Below are 18,241 nucleotides of genomic sequence, written 5' to 3' on the forward strand. Positions count from 1 at the left end.
TGCGGACTTTTTACAGTTAACAGAAAAATAGTAAAGTTCTAACCTACAAATCCACTCTCATCAAATTAAAAATATCTAAACCTCTCATCCCAGTTTAGTTTCCTCAGTCTAGTACTCATTAAATGTTCTCAGAGTGTTCCTACAATGTTGTGTCTGTGTGTCGCTAATTGTTATTTCGATATTATTAAAGCTAATATTTTTGTTTTGTGACATTTTATATTGGATAGCTGTGTTAGCAATTAATATTTCTCCCCTGGTTTTGGCTCGTATTTTGTACTGCAGTATGCAGAAATGTATTGTAATATATTGAAATATATTGTAATATATTGTAATGTGTTGCAGCTAATCCTAAATTAATAGTAGGAAAATATGGAAAAAAAATAGGAAAAACCATAAGCAATGTATTTAATAATCTCCCTATTAATACGAAACGAAGAACCTGCATATCGCAGACTATATTTCAGATTGAAAATTGATTACAAAAATTACACTGTGAACAAAGAAGGTGCAAACTTCATAAGTCAAACTGTTATATCGCATGCGTTACTACGACGTATTTTCGTCGCTTGATTATGCATTTACAGCGATGAATCGTCACAACAAATCACAAAACAAAACGTTAGTTAATAACACAATCATCTCCGGTCAATATTCTACAAAGGGACGAGATTAGCAACTGAATCTTTGTTTTTTGCAGAATCCACAGCTAAAATATACAGTGAGTTATTTTTAGGATGGTGGACAAATGAGCGGATGTGAATAAGTTATGTTCAAGGATAGGAAAGACATTCCTGGATTCTGAGATTAAAGAAATGATGTATGCAACACATGAATACATCCAACATTAACTCTTATTTATACAGAATTAGGAAATCTCCATTACGAAGAACATAGAAAGTGTGAAAAAGTGAAACGGATTTCATTGCCGAATATTCTAAATTATCTTCAAAGAGTATAAGAGATAACATGATACGTACTTATATATATATATATATATATATATATATATATATATATATATATGTGTGTGTGTGTGTGTGTGTGTGTGTGTGTGTGTGTGTGTGTGTGTGTTGTGTGTGTATTTTCTACCGATATTCAGACATATATATATACATACGTGCATACATATACTTGCGTGTGTGCATCGAGAGCTCAAACAACATACAAACTCAAACACAGAAATCTCTTAACACAAAAAGGTTGATCTTTTATAAAAAGAAAAACTTCAACAAAAGTGAAAGGAAAAGATTATATACGAATGCATACATTCATATATATATAATCACGTTATTTCACCTTGCTGCTGTCCACTCACCTGGCAATAATGAGTTGTAACTGTATTTCAAAAGGCCAGGCCTGTCCACATTCTGGGACAGGCTGAATCGCCCCGAGGACTACCTTAAGGGGATCAACTACGATGGTCTGTGGTTGGTGAAGTTTCGAGTTGAATGGCCTAACATAGAGCTGCATATTATAATATGAATAAAAATGCACCAATTGATTTAAATTAGAAATAAGGAAAGAGAAAAGAAACTAGCACAAAACAGAATGTCGATCGAAGTTTCTAAACAGACAGGAGTTGGTGGATGAGAAGAAGAAATATACGTTAGACTTTGGACCACTCCCTAACCTCGCCAGAGAAAGAGTAGGGCACCATTCCCGCGAAGACAAATTCCCAGATCTTCAAAACATATTAATATAGTCTACTTTGTGTTTCCAAAAACACAAACCATTCCCTCTGTCCTCACATTCACCCGTTTTACCTTATTTGTAATTAGTCTGGAAACCTAGTAATCACACTTAACGTTTCTTCGTTCGCTATACCATAACAATAAGAAATCAGCGGGGAATGCAGGTGTAAAGCAAGAAACAATGATTGTTGATAATTATTCAACGGAAATCATTAAAAATTCATAAAAAAATATTTTTATTTGAAATTTTTTGACCCATGGGATTTGTCAGCATCAATAAAGAATTTCTTTATACATACATACATACGTACATACATACATGTCTGTATGTATGTATGTATGAATGTATGTATATAGCTCAACAGGCAAACAAATCTTTCTAGGTGTAGTTTATATATATATATATATATATATATATATATATATATATATATAACTACAGCTAGAAAGAATTTGTTTACCTGTTGAGCTATTGTTTTCGTTCTCTTCCTCTATTATGTTGTTGTTGATGTTGTGTCAGCCATGTTGTTTGTAGTAACTCTCTGCATGCTATATTCAAGTTTTAGTCGAAAATCACTACGACCGTGATTAAAAGGTTGAGCAGTATTAAGCAACACACGTAGAAGAAGCTGATGAAGCCGAATTTGTCCATTAGTCAACTACATTCGTTGCTTTTAAGTTGTATAGCTGTATACACAACTATTTATTTTTTGCTTGGGAGCCCAGGTTGAGGGTAAAGTTAGACACGGAGGTGCAGGTCTGCGAGGGTTCATCATTTTAGTGCCATAGATGCATTAAATATTTTTCGCTCTGTCCTGGTTCACAGATACAATATGTATTATACTTTTCCGTACACTGGGGTAGATACAATACTTGCCCCTCACTATACATTGGGGTTTATATATTCACCTTCCATCTCTAAGTAATATATGCATTTTTCAGAGTATATGGGGTACATATGTATTTTTTTATGGTCTAATAGGGCGGCTACATCAAAACAGTAGACCTACTCCCACCACTTGTAAACATGTCAGGACGTGTCTGCATTAGATAACATCGTTATTGCCCTTCACTCTTGCTATGTAGAACAACAAATTTAGTGAATCGTAGAGAATTGACATTCGTGATAAATGGTTACTGAACAAACAAAAATAACACCGGCGAAAACACTACAGGCACCAGAATATTGGTGGTAACACAACAGATGCATAACCTCATTCTTCTCCATACATACAGGCAATCGTGCAAACACGCACACGCTCATACACACATGCATACAGATATACATTTCGTCAAAAGCCTATGCATACAGTTATTTGCATATTCGTGTCCAGTGCCATCTACACACAGAACACACATGCAAACAAGCACACAGAATTGATACACGCAGTTTCACCGATACACAGAAATACGCTCCCATGTATATAGAGATATTTTTGCATCACTAAACACTAATTGATATTCACAAACATACGAAGCGCGCGCGCGCACCAGACAGACACACAAACACACACACACACACACACACACACATACGTATATATGTATACCCTTATAAGAACATATGAATGCATATATCTTTGTGGAAATGTATGTGTGTTAATACACGTTTCTCTATACATATACACCATTTACATTTCGTTTCCTTCCCTGTTTTGCCACGTAATTATACACACCTACACTATAAACGAAGACATTCACATAAACTAAAGGCTGCACACATATATACACTCATATGCCATTAAAGGAGATACTATGGTCGCATAAACATAGACCACGCATACTCCATTGCAGAAAACTGGCTTACATATTAAGAAGCGGCCATATATATATATATATATATATATATATATATATATATATATATATATATATATATATATATATATATTAATGAAGGAATAGAACCGTCGTTATCGGTCTTAAACTTGTTTTGGCAACTGTAGGTTTGTTACGAAGTAAACGACTAAAGACTAAGCGACGTTAAAGACCCCAGTTGGTGAATGAATGATTTCATTTAGGGGATTCCTAACGGAAACAACATTCATCCCACTCAGACCGGAACCAATGAAGAAGCCTCTTGCAGTGTGACCGACCTGCTAGAAATAGTAAACCGATCCCGCTCAAATCACACCATTTTGTTTGGAACATATGACACATGAGATACTTTAGATTTGCTTCAGTGTCTTTGATCATTGGCCTGTTCACTTAAGGTCGATCTAGAATTACATAACAATATACAGTCGGCTATATCCTCTACTCCCTTACAAACCGTCGCTTCGTTGCGTTCAGTGGACATTTACCATAATAGCAGCAACTAAAACAGATACGCTTGTCAAACTTCTAACTAATGTCAATGGTTCGACCTTCTGCATCCCCAACTTATCAACGAAGGGTAGCCAACCATACTACCTGCAAGCAACTATTTAACGGAAGATAAACTTCATTGTAAAGCTTATGTTTATAACCGTTGATTAAGTCCAACTTATCGTTGAGCAAACAGCGAACACATTTCATTGAGGAAACGTAATTTAGGAAAGGAATAAAAGGAGATATGTATACGTATGTATACACATACATATATGTATACATAGACATATATATATATACCTACATATCCATATATTTATATATATACGCTTATATATACGTATATATAAGTATACATATAAACATGTGTGTATATTTATGTGTATATGCATGTATATATATATACATTTATATATGTATGTATGTATGTATCTATCTATCTATATGTATCTATCTATATATATATATGTATGTATGTATGTATCTATATGTATCTATCTATATATATATATATATATATATATATGTATCTATCTATCTATCTATATATATATATATATATATATATATATATATGTATCTATCTATCTATCTATCTATGTATATATATATATATATATATATATATATATATATATATATGTATCTATCTATCTATCTATCTATGTATGTATGTATGTATGTATATATATATATATACATTATATATATGAAGAACGTGTATGTAAACGTTTATAGGTATATGCATATATATTATATATATGTGTGTGTGTGTGTGTGTGTGTGTGTATTCATAAGTACGTGAATGTGTCTGTGTCCGTGTGTGTATAATATCTGTATTAATTGGTAATTCACGAACTGTTTATTTATAATTACACACAAGAATGACCCCGGATAGAATCTAAAGAACTCCCCATTTTATTCTGGTTCTTTTGTTTGGAAATTGCCACCGTTTCATATATTTGTTGTTTCTTTTTTCTTTTTCGAATGAACCAACGAGGGAAATTTTACGTTTCATCTGCGATTATTTTGTCTTTTATTCAGTCAGGATTCCATTATTTAATGTTTTCCTGTAATTCTTTGTGACAGTATCATTTATTGTTTATTTAACTCCTATTTCTAGCAGAGTTATTGCTGTCTTGGTCGTTCTTGATTTTTTTAAAATTTGTTCCCAACAATATTGAAAGCAAAATATAAAGTACAGAGCGAATGATTCGACCATTCAGAGAGAGAGAGAGAGAGAGAGAGAGGGACAACGACCAAATCTTCCTAAAATGGGTTCGTGGGGGGGGGACATACATATTTCAGGATTCAATACTGAACACATGCGTCAAAATATAGGATATGCTTGCCACGGCTGGCACGGCGCTAAAGCCAAGAAAAGTGAACGATAATCGAAGAACGATAATCGAAGAATGTGCTGCTTGTTGATGAGATTTCGAACATAGGACACGTTCGCAATTTTAGTAGGAGTGGATGGGCGGTTCAAGTGATTGAATTAATTGCAGATGTCGATTGGTACATTATGTTACCTCTGGAAGCATGAAAGGCAAATTTGGACGAGGTGTTCTTTGAACTCAGAATCTACTTATCTATAGTCCGGCAACATTCCGCTTCTGCTAATCAACCTTCCTACTGTCCGGCATGATGCTGTATCTGTCTTATTCCTACTGTTTTTATTTAATTAGCATCTAAACAACCTGGGGATAAATATAATTAGCAATTATATTCATAAATTGAATCAATTATCATTATCATATTTTTAAAATTTAAATTTCTATAATTATATTTAGTTTTGTATAAATTTCATTTCTCTTCAAATAATGAATCAGTGCATGGTCACTCGCCATGCTAAACATAACAAACAAATCCCTCTTGAAGCAAACTTTATCATATTTATATAAAGGAAGGGCATAATAAAAGGCATAGGCTATAAAATGTAAACTTCTAGAGAGAAGGAAGGATGGTCACGGTTCGCATGTTCTTTGATCAGAAGTCTGCTTCTTCAGAATAAGGGACGACCTTGGGTTAAATACAACAACAGCAACAATAACAACAGGCTAGACCAATTAATCGTTCAATGACGTAATAGCTAAGTGTTCGTTCGACCAACTAGAAATAGCAGCGAAATTGATATCGTGTTACTTTAGTGCCTTCTTTCTTTAAAAAAAAGCCATATTGGGATCATGTCTAAGATAAGGGACTGCTAAAAAGACGGGATGGCCTCAGCTGGAACAACTTAGAATTTAGGATTACTTGATTAGAGCAGAATTGAAGTAAATACATCACTTACCACAATATCACCGACTTCATATTCACTGAACAGAACAAAAATTTTAAAGTTCCTTTCATCTTCTGCTATTGCTGTTGGTCTTATTTTACCTCAGACGAAATACCGCTAAGTACTTCGCCCGGCTGCCTTTGTCCCAAAACTTGACTCTTTCATTGTTATATTGTCCCTATAGTAATATATTAAAAAAATAAATCCATTATTTTAATTCCTAAACCACTTATTCCTTCATTTTGTTACAATTTTCCTTTCAGAACCATTCCATTAATGTCTGAACTACTAGAATCCAGCTCTAGGTAAAGATTCACTGGAAGGAATATAATGACATTTCAAAAATAATCCGATTTTATTCATAAAATTTTATATCGGTTCATTGCAAGTTATTTGAAACAAAATAGTAAAATATAATTATGCTGATAAGATTTTTATAATTTTAAAATTGTGCAAAATTTTGTCCGCGTAATTAATCTTAAGGAATCTAAGATTCCTGTTACGGTTTAGGGTGATCATCGACGTAGATAATTGGCAGGTGAATACATTTCCATCAACTTAGGCATCAATGCTCTTTGAAAGTCTCATAGCGTCGAATAACCTCATTACTCTTTCTCTAGAAATTTGAGTCTGTTTAGTTTATAAAGAAACGATGATGATGATGATAAAAAAAGCTAACAACAAGAACAATATATATATATATATATTTATATATATCATACATATTATACACACACACACACACACACACACACACACACACACACACACACACACATACATATATATATATATATATATATATATATTCAGAGACACACACACTACTCTGCATTCGTGTAGAGTATATAGCTTTCTCTCTCTCTCTCTCTCTCTCTCTCTCTCTCTCTCTCTCTCTCTCTCTCTCTCTCTCTCTCTCTCTCTCTCTATATATATATATATATATATATATATATATATATATATACATACATGTATATGTGTGTGTGTATGTATGTATATATATATATACGTGCGTGTGTGTATGTGTGTAGTTTAGGAGCAAAAATTTCATTTTCAGCTACTTCATGACAAAATCCTTTCTTGCTTTGCATATTTTGTGGTACCTTATCATGAGATTGATGTGGAAAGTCTGTTCCCCAGCGACTCTCAGAACTCAGCTCAATATTTTACGGTCATTGGCACTAGCATGGTACTTGTTAAGATGTCTGTAAGGGATTATCTACATTACGATTTAATCTGCTACCATGAACGGTCAAATTTCTCATCAATCACACCCAAATGTTTTTAAAAGGACATCGGATAATGTAATCAAAAATATAGTTTCAATAACTGAATAAGAGATGTGACGATCGAAATCAAAATTCTAAAGAAAAAAAAACAATAACAAGTAGAAATATGAAAACGACCCAACGTTGTATTAATCAAAATTGACAAATGTTGAGACAATATAGATGAAAAGGAAAGTTCAAATATCCAGGTGGAATCGGAAATTAAAACATACAAGAATCTATCGAAGTCCTCTCTTTTATTTAATGCACCTCTCTAATATCATTAATACTTGACGAACGTTTGTACCTGCAATGTATTTCAATATTTCATTGGTTGATAATCATGCAAATTGTGTGGGCTTGTTGCAATCGAATATATCAAAGGCATTGCAATTGTGACAATCTCCCCGATTCCTATATGTAGGAATGCAAGACAAGATTTTCTAGTATGTACTATATTAAAGACAGTTGAGGTTAAACTGGAGGAGAGTTGGTTGCCATTTCTATCTGGTTTAGTCATTACAAAGAAGGCCTCCAGTTAATTCCGACTTCTAAAACGAAGGGCCGGTATTCAAACAGCGCCATTGTTAAATGTGTCAAGTATTGAAATATTTAAGTTATTTCCATCACACACACACACATTTATATATATATATATATATATATATATATATATATATATATATATATATGTATATATATATATATATATATATAAATATATATATGCCATGAATGCCTGCACAATAAATATTGCTGTCTTTATGTGCACATTATTTCATGAACGTTAAGATAAATTATCTTGTACATTGTGTCACTTAAATATATTTTACATAGCCTCACTATAATGTATTTCTCCATTGAAATACAAACAGTCACGGAAATATTTTGTCAATTACAATATCTTAACCATTATCATGTATTTTATATATATTTTCAGTTTTATATTTATATTGATATTTGTTCGATATCTATTGTTTTGCTTTTTACTTTATTATTTTGTTGTTATTGTGTTGCAACTTTCTGATATGTTTTATCAATAACGATATATTTTTTAAAATGTTTTATCAATACTTGATATTTAGAAACACTGAACAGAAAAAAAAAACAATAATAACATATAGAATAAAATAAAAAACATTTAAATGAAGTGCTTAAGGATATAAAAACACAACTGTGTGGCTTCATTTATTTGTTCGTCACACAACGCACAGAGAGAGATGCGGTTCACAATATTTGGGCGATCAGTCATTTCGGCCAATAAAATGCGGGGAATAAAGCGCCATCTCCCACACACGCACGCATGCGCAAACCTACACACACTCACGTACATATAGGCATACAAATATGTGTGTAGATAGATAGATAGATAGATAGAGTATATATACATATATAAACACACACGTATGTAAACTACTTCATATCGTTCTATCTATATAGTTGTCTGTCTGTCTATCTATCTATTTATCTATCTGTCTGTCTAAACGTGTTTGTGTGTGTGTGTCTGTGTGTGCGTGCGTGTAATTATGTACGTATATTTCTATGTGTGTTTGCATGTATGTATGATTTATTAGTTTGCTTGTTTACAGAATTTTGAAAGAAAAGAAATTTAATATAGAATATAAAATTCTGTTGTCTTAAGTAATGGACTTGTTTTCTTGTTAGTATGTAGAAGTCTTGCTCAAATGAACACAATACAGCTTATATATATATATATATATATATATATATATATATAGAAAATAGATATACACATATATGTGTATAGATATATGTATATATATGTATGTGTGTATATATATATGCATATATATACACGTATAATATATATATGTATGTGTGTATATATATATGCATATATATACACGTATAATATATATATACATGTATAATATATATATATATATATACATATGTCTATATATGCATGTATGTATGTACGTACGTTAGTATGTATGTATACTTGTATGTATGTAGGTTCTTGTGTACAGGTATATTAACGCGCGCACACCAGCGCTTATAAAATGAAATTTTAAAATTTCTGACATCTAAATTTAATTTAGGAATCAACCAAACACTGAAACTTTCGATTTACAAAAAAGGATATTGAAAATATACCAATTTATTTAGCCCCAAGTAAACCAAGAACAATAGAATCGAGCGTAACCTGGCCTTGCGCATTCTTTTACTACATATTAGCTTCATGTTCTATGATATTGCAACGTGTTGTTTTATTTTTGCCGGATTCAAAGCGGCGTGATTCGGTGGAAACTTGCTTACACTTCGAATCAATTCTAGTAGCCAACAGAAGTTTACTCTATTGGTAAGACCATTGATGGAAACATAATTGTCATACGCTTTTAATAGGAGACAAACAGAAAACGAGAAAGGTGAGGAGGAAAGGGGCGAGGGAGAGAGCGATTACAAAGAGACATGATAGATGACTGCTTTTATGATAAATGTCCCTGTTTGAATATCTAAAGTTATAACTACACCAATGCACGCAATATGTGTCATAAAGAGATCGTATCTAGACAAGAATATACTTACGTCCCAACGTATTTACATTCGGGTGGTGTGTGTGTGTGTGTGTATAATATATATATATATATATATATATATATATATATATATATATATATATATATATAAGAAATACATGACTTCACATATTAGCAAAGTCATGGAACGGATTGTCAGAAGGAGATTGATTGCGTTCCTAGAAGAAAATGACTTGCTGAATGAGACCCAGCATGGTTTCCGTCCAGGTGGAAGCTTCCTCACGCAGCTCTTGCAGCATTATGACTGGGTCCTGAAGCAGCTACTTGACCATTCAAATGTTGATGTGATATTTCTCGACTTTGCAAAATCCTTTGACAAAGTTGATCATGGCTTGATATGTCACAAGCGGCGAAACCTTGGCATAGCTGGTAAATTAGGAGAGTGGCTGCATGACTTCCTGAATGGTAGAAGTCAGACAGTTGCAGCCAATGGAGAACTATCTAGGGAAACACAAATATTGAGCGGTGTTCCACAGGGAACTGTTCTGGGGCCACTACTGTTCATAGTGGCCCTTCTGGACATGCCCACGGTCACTCGGAGAGCCACTGTCACTAGCTATGCTGATGTCACAAAGATATCTCAGGCAATAAAGAATCCTGATGATATTGTAAGCCTGCAGAATGACCTAAATGCAATATATGAGTGGGCAGAGCAAAATAATATGCAGTTCAATGCAAAAAAAATTCAAGTACTGCGCTACAAGACCACAAGTACCTCCCAACTGGCATACACAGGGCCTGGAGGTACTGCAATCCCAGAACCACAAACAGTGAGAGATCTGGGCATCAACATGTGTAGTGATGCATCATTTCACATGCACATTGTCAAGTTGACAGCAAGGTGCAGACAACTGGCGGGGTGGATACTGAGGACTTTCCGTACAAGGGATCAAAAAGTCATGTTGATTCTATGGAAGACATTTGTTCTGAGCCGCCTAGACTATTGCTCTCAGCTGTGGTCACCACACAGTGTTAAGCGGACAGCAGAACTCGAAGCAATTCAGCGGCACTATACAAAAAAGATCGCCACAGTCCAACAGATGAACTACAGGGAGCGACTGAAGGCACTAGGTCTCTACTCCCTGGAGCGCAGGCGGGAGAGATATGTAATAATATACATATGGAAAATACTGGAAGGACTGGTGCCAAACTTTGGTATCAAGTACTACAGGAATGCCCGCACGGGTCGCCACTGCATGGTGCCAAAGGTACCGTCCACTGCATCTCACATAAGAACGAGATACTGCAGCAGCCTCGGTTTCAGAGGACCTCAGCTCTTCAATGCCCTGCCAAAACATTTGAGAGACATGCAAGACATGGATGCAGAGGTCTTCAAGACAAAACTTGACGCTTTCCTCTCCACGATACCAGACGAACCAATGGCTCGTAATGAGACGCAGTTTAGGGCAGCTGTGTCAAATTCTCTTATACACCAGATGTGCCATCAAAACTCTTGATTGGACCATGTCAGGTGGGGGAAAAGAGCCATGCAAGGAACATGAAAATCACGGTGGTGCACCAGCATGACCGCAGCCACTTGGCTGAAACACATAAATAAATAAATAAATAAATAAATATATATATATATATATATATATATATATAAGAAATACATATATATATATATATATATATATATATATATATATATATATATATATATATATAAGAAATACATGTATATATATATATATATATATATATATATATGTATATATAAGAAATACATGTATATATATATATATATATATATATATATATATATAAGAAATACATGTATATATATATATAAGAAATACATGTATATATATATATATATATATATATATATATATATATATATATATAAGAAATACATGTATATATATATATATATATATATATATATATATAAGAAATACATGTATATATATATATGGGAGATTATACAAAAAATAACAACAGACGAGGACAGGTGGTGTAAATAACAAAAGTATATATTAGTATGACGCTCAGGAATACGGAAAGTCTTTGACGTTTCGAGCTACGCTCTTCAACAGAAAGAATACGGAGACAAGGAGAAAAACACGGAGAAAAAAAATTGAATAGTGTTCAGTCAACGGTCAATCATAATAATGGCCGATCATAACAATGGCTGACTGACCGGAAGTTAGAAATTCTTATTTCAGGAGAGCTAAGAAAGGGGGAGATAACGAACGGTGATCGGGAACGAGGGGCTGTGTGTGGGAGGTAGACTGCTGGTGATCTTGACGTATGTAGTGTGAAAATGGGGGAAGGGAGAAAGGGAGCAAGTAGTTGGTCAGTTGTAGTGTGTGCGTGGTGTGATGCGAGGGTATTGGTGTGGTGTGCGTGGTGTGATGCAAGGGTATTGGTGTGGTGTGATGTGAGGGTGTTGGGAGGTGGGGAAGGCATGGGTGGAGTGTGGGGTAGAGGTAGGGGTATGTGGGTAGGGTGGGGTATGTGGGTAGGGGTGGGTGGTGGGTGTAAGGAATTGGATGGGGTGGAGTGGGAAGGTAGAGTAGGAGTGTGTTGGGGTGTGGTGGGATGAGCTTATGAGGGAGTGTTGACGAGGAGGGAGAAGGGGAAGGTCGATGTAAGAGAGGGGGAAGATGGGTATGGGAGGGGAGAGGAAGAGAGGAGAGAGGGTGGGTATAAGAGAGGGAAGGGGGATTGAGAGAGGGGGAAGGTGGATTGAGAGAGGGGGAAGGTGGGTATGGGGGGAGAAAGAGGGGAAGGTGGGTATGGGGGGAGAAAGAGAGGAAGAGAAAGAGAGGAAGAGAAAGAGAGTGAGAGAGAGGGAAGAGGGGTATGGGGGGGAAGAAGAAAGGAAGAGAAAGAGAGTGAGAGAGAGGGGAAGAGAGTGAGAGAGTAAGGGTGAGAAAGAGAGTGAGAGAGAGGGGAAGAGAGTGAGAGAGTAAGGGTGAGAGAGTAAGAGAGTAAGAGTGTAGAGAGTAGGAGAGTAAGAGTGTAGAGAGTAAGAGTGAGAGAGGGGGGAGTACGGGTGAGAGAGGGGGGAGTACGGGAGAGGGGGAGGGGGAGTACGAGAGAAGAGAGTGAGAGAGAGTAAGAGAGAGGAGAGAAAGAGGAGTGAAAGAGTAGGAGAGTAAGAGTGTAGAGAGTAAGAGTGAGAGAGGGGGGAGTACGAGAGAAGAGAGTGAGAGAGAGTAAGAGAGAGGAGAGAAAGAGTAGGGGTGAAGAGAAGTGGGAGTGGAGAGAAGTATGAAGAGAGGTGAAGAGACGTACAAAGAAGTAGGAGTCGGAGCAGGAGGTGGGGGAGGGGAGAGATGGGTGGTAGGAGGGGGGGTGGGGGAGAGAGACAGGAGGAGGGGGTTAGATGAAGAGTGGAGGGGAGTTGAGCCCATGTGGCGCAAAGGAGCGAAGATAGAAGATTAATCCCTGTTCACGGCGCAAACGGGAGTCCGGATGGCCCCTGTGCATGGACAGTCCAAACACCGACAGGTGTTGCCGCAAGGAGTGGCCGGCAGAACGGAAGTGGCGTGACACCGGGGTGTCATTGCCGACGTTGATATCTCGGAGGTGTTCCGCGAATCGGTCGGCCAGGCGCCGCCCCGTTTGTCCGATGTACAGGGATTGGCAGAGAGAGCAGGAGAGGCAATATATGATGTTGGTAGACGTGCAGGTGAAGGAGTCGGTGATGCGATAGGGTCGGTGATGGGTGCTGGTGAGGAGGGTGGTGTTGGAGAGGTAAGGGCAAGTGCGGCAGCGTGGGCGGGAGCAGGGGAACGAGCCAGGTTGGGAGGTTGGGTTGGGGAAAAAGCTGTGGACCAAGAGGTCCCGTAGGTTGTGGGCTCGTTTGAAGGAGGGGAGGGGTCGATTAGGGAAGATGTGGGAGGTGGAGGGGTCGGACTGGAGGCGCCGAAAAGCTCGGAGAATGGAGCGTTGGAGGGGTAGGGTGGTGGGATGGTAGGTGAGGGGAAAAGGGAGGCGGGAAACGGCAGGGCGGGTTCGGGTTGAGAGAGCAGATGCACGGTCCACAGAACGTGCTCTGGCAAGGGCGGTGTGGATGGTGGTGGGTGGATATCCACGCAGGCTAAAGTGGTGAGCCATGAGTTGAGACTGAGTCTCAAAGTCATGGCTGTCGCTACAAAGTCTGCGTAGACGGAGGAATTGGGAATAGGGGATGGAAAGTTTTGTGTGTCTAGGGTGGGAGGAGGAGAAGTTGAGATAGGAGTGTGAGTCTGTGTGTTTGTAGTGGATGGAGGTGCTAAGGGCGGAGTGGAGGATGCTGACCGAAATGTCGAGAAAGGGGACAGAGGTGTCAGAGACAGTACAGGAGAAGTGGAGGGCAGGATGGAAAGATTGAACGAAAGAGAGGAACGAGTCAAGATGTTCACGGGAGAGAGAGGTGGCACCGATACAGTCGTCGATATACCGACCGTATAGTTCGGGAGTGGGACCAGTGAAACTGGAGAATATTTGGGCCTCAACATAACCAACGAAGAGGTTCGCGTAGTTGGGGCCCATTCTCGTCCCCATGGCCACTCCCGAGAATTGCTGGTAGATATCTCCCGCGAACGAGAAGCAGTTGAGAGATAGGACAAGTTCGGCCAGACGAATGAGTGTGGAGGTGTCGGGTTGTGGGTTGGGGCGTTGGTCTAGAAAAAACTTCAGGGCACACAGCCCCTCGTCGTGGGGGATCACTGTATAGAGGCTCTGGATGTCTAGAGTGAAGAGAAGCTTAGAAGGGCCGGGAGGGAAAGAGAAAGAGTTGAATAGACGAAGCGCGTGGTTAGTGTCATGAATGTGGGAAGGGAGAGAAGCCACTAGGGGGGCGAGGACACGGTCTAGGTATTTTGAGATAAGCTCGGTGGGGCAGTTGCAGGCGGAGACGATGGGGCGGCCAGGGTTGTTCGGTTTATGGATCTTGGGGAGGAAGTAAATGGTGGGGGTGCGTGGGGTGCGAACAATAAGGTTGGAGGCGGTGGCGGGGAGACGGGAGGAGAGGATGAGGTCATGGATAGTGGAGGACACAGTCTGTTGGTAGCTGGGCGTGGGGTCGGAGGGCAGAGGGCGGTAGAATGAGGTATCTCGAAGTTGACGGAGAGCTTCGGCCTCGTAGAGGTCCGCGCGCCATACTACCACGGCTCCACCCTTATCAGCCGGTTTTATGATGATGTCCGTGCGGCGTCGGAGGGATCGAAGGGCCGAGAGTTCGGCTGGGGAGATGTTGAGTCGAGATGGACGCCTGGAAAAGTTAAACCGGCCCACAGCGCGTTGGCAGGCGCCCGCGAAAAGATCAACTGCCTGGAACTGGCCAGGAGCAGGCGTCCACTGGGATGGTCGTCGGCCCAGGTCAGTGAAGCAGTCCTCGTTGGGTGCGGGTGGTGTGTTATGGAAAAGCGCACCCAACCTAACGCGGCGCACAAAGCTGTGGACATCAGCACGGGTTTGAAATTCCTTGCAGGATGGAGTGAGTGGGATGAAGCGCAGACCCCTATTGAGGACGGAGCGCTCCGCCTCAGAGAGAGGAAGATCTGGGGGAATGGTAACGACAGGCTGAAGTGGAGAGGGGGTGGGTGGAATAGAAGTAGGAGGGGATGAAGTAGGGTTAGGAGGGGCGGTCGGGATGGTGGAGGGCTGGGAGGGAGGGGGTGGAGTGTGTGTGGGAGAGGCAGGGTGGTTGGGTGTGGGTGGGGAATGCACATCAGGGAGGGAGAAGGGTGGTGGAGGGGTTGGGGTAGTGGCATCGGGTGTAGAGGAATGGAGGAGTGAGTGAAGTTTGCGGAGCTTAGTGTCGGTAAGAAATGTATGAAAGAGATGATTAAGTTGAATGATAAAGCGCAATGTATTGTGAGCATGGGAGGGTGACAGAGAGGAGAAAAATATGGAAAAGGCTGGAGGAAGAAGGCGGTCGATAGTGTGGATTTTAGAGAGATTGGAGCGAATGGTGGCCCGCATAAGGCGGTAGGATGTGGTGCGGAGTATGGGTAGAATGGTGGTAGAGGAGTGGAGAGTGGGGTGGAAATGGAGGCGGAAACCCTTAGGGATGAGGCGGTGATGTAAGCAGCGACTGAGAAACGTAATATGACTAGAGAAACGAGTCTTCTTGAATATGAGTAAGGAGAGTCGTATAGTGGGTTGAAAGTATAGAGAGGGAAGTGTGCGGAGGTATAGTTTTAGGCGGTTGTGGAGAGTGAGTTGGAAAGATTTGTAGTCAGGCATGATGGAACGAGAGAGAAAAGAAAATTAGACGTGGGAAGGAGAATTACAAAAGGTGTGGTGGAAAAAAAACAAGCGTGATGAGAAAATTGGACGTGGAAAAAAAAGGAAAAAAAAGAAGAAAAAAAGGGGGGGAAAAAAACTGGAAAAAAAACTTTTTTAACAGGTGTGGGGGAAAAAAATAAAGGCATGAGGAGAAAAAACGAAAAAGGGGTTGTGAGAAGAAAATATATGCGAGGTGGGAGAAAAAAACAAAGCAAAAAGGAAGATGGGACAATAGGGAGAAATGGGGTGACAGGGAGAGAAGAAACGAGAGGAGAAAAGAAAGTGAGGGAGAAGAATACAAAGTAATAGGTGCAGATTAGAGAAGACAGATTAGGAACATCCAGAGTACGAAGAGACGGTAGGTGAAGGAAAGTAAGGTAAAAAAGGATGATAAAGGAGGTTTACAAAAGTGGAAAAGTTCAAAAGTTTTTTAGACGTCGTGGTATATTGAAGCGATTTCCAATCAGAAGATGGGTCCAGTGTAAATCCGTGGGTAGGAGAGGTGCAGCCGGAGGGTATAAAGTTCAGAATCAAACAGTCCAGATCCAGAAGGAAAGAAGGTAGAATCCAAAAGTTGGTAGTGTGTGATGAGAGGAGACAGGATTAGCTGGTGCGACCACGTGAGCGTGTATTATATGTGGGAGATTATACAAAAAATAACAACAGACGAGGACAGGTGGTGTAAATAACAAAAGTATATATTAGTATGACGCTCAGGAATACGGAAAGTCTTTGACGTTTCGAGCTACGCTCTTCAACAGAAAGAATACGGAGACAAGGAGAAAAACACGGAGAAAAAAAATTGAATAGTGTTCAGTCAACGGTCAATCATAATAATGGCCGATCATAACAATGGCTGACTGACCGGAAGTTAGAAATTCTTATTTCAGGAGAGCTAAGAAAGGGGGAGATAACGAACGGTGATCGGGAACGAGGGGCTGTGTGTGGGAGGTAGACTGCTGGTGATCTTGACGTATGTAGTGTGAAAATGGGGGAAGGGAGAAAGGGAGAAAGTAGTTGGTCAGTTGTAGTGTGTGCGTGGTGTGATGCGAGGGTATTGGTGTGGTGTGCGTGGTGTGATGCAAGGGTATTGGTGTGGTGTGATGTGAGGGTGTTGGGAGGTGGGGAAGGCATGGGTGGAGTGTGGGGTAGAGGTAGGGGTATGTGGGTAGGGTGGGGTATGTGGGTAGGGGTGGGTGGTGGGTGTAAGGAATTGGATGGGGTGGAGTGGGAAGGTAGAGTAGGAGTGTGTTGGGGTGTGGTGGGATGAGCTTATGAGGGAGTGTTGACGAGGAGGGAGAAGGGGAAGGTCGATGTAAGAGAGGGGGAAGATGGGTATGGGAGGGGAGAGGAAGAGAGGAGAGAGGGTGGGTATAAGAGAGGGAAGGGGGATTGAGAGAGGGGGAAGGTGGATTGAGAGAGGGGGAAGGTGGGTATGGGGGGAGAAAGAGGGGAAGGTGGGTATGGGGGGAGAAAGAGAGGAAGAGAAAGAGAGGAAGAGAAAGAGAGTGAGAGAGAGGGAAGAGGGGTATGGGGGGGAAGAAGAAAGGAAGAGAAAGAGAGTGAGAGAGAGGGGAAGAGAGTGAGAGAGTAAGGGTGAGAAAGAGAGTGAGAGAGAGGGGAAGAGAGTGAGAGAGTAAGGGTGAGAGAGTAAGAGAGTAAGAGTGTAGAGAGTAGGAGAGTAAGAGTGTAGAGAGTAAGAGTGAGAGAGGGGGGAGTACGGGTGAGAGAGGGGGGAGTACGGGAGAGGGGGAGGGGGAGTACGAGAGAAGAGAGTGAGAGAGAGTAAGAGAGAGGAGAGAAAGAGGAGTGAAAGAGTAGGAGAGTAAGAGTGTAGAGAGTAAGAGTGAGAGAGGGGGGAGTACGAGAGAAGAGAGTGAGAGAGAGTAAGAGAGAGGAGAG

At 39.7% G+C, this 18,241-nt stretch overlaps 1 protein-coding gene and 1 long non-coding RNA gene across 3 annotated transcripts in view; one reads left to right on the top strand and one right to left on the bottom strand.

Moving 5' to 3' along the window:
• The window catches only part of LOC106876555 (cholecystokinin receptor type A), a 150,474-nt gene that overhangs the window by 61,337 nt on the left and 70,896 nt on the right, over window positions 1–18,241 (top strand). The window lies entirely within an intron of this gene.
• The window catches only part of LOC149133153 (uncharacterized), a 147,333-nt gene that overhangs the window by 45,983 nt on the left and 83,109 nt on the right, over window positions 1–18,241 (bottom strand). Inside the window, exons 2-3 of one of the 2 annotated variants that reach the window (XR_016243539.1) lie at window positions 6,295–6,460; window positions 4,816–5,701 (exon numbers count right to left, since the gene is read on the bottom strand). This is a non-coding gene — a long non-coding RNA (uncharacterized LOC149133153). Of the gene's footprint in view, window positions 1–4,815; window positions 5,702–6,294; window positions 6,461–18,241 lie in introns of those variants that run through there. The other variant, XR_016243538.1, reaches the window with a different exon arrangement.

The sequence above is a fragment of the Octopus bimaculoides genome, chromosome 11 (assembly GCF_046866305.1).
Source record: "Octopus bimaculoides isolate indiv1 chromosome 11, ASM4686630v1, whole genome shotgun sequence".
NCBI classification, from domain to species: Eukaryota; Metazoa; Mollusca; class Cephalopoda; order Octopoda; family Octopodidae; genus Octopus; species Octopus bimaculoides.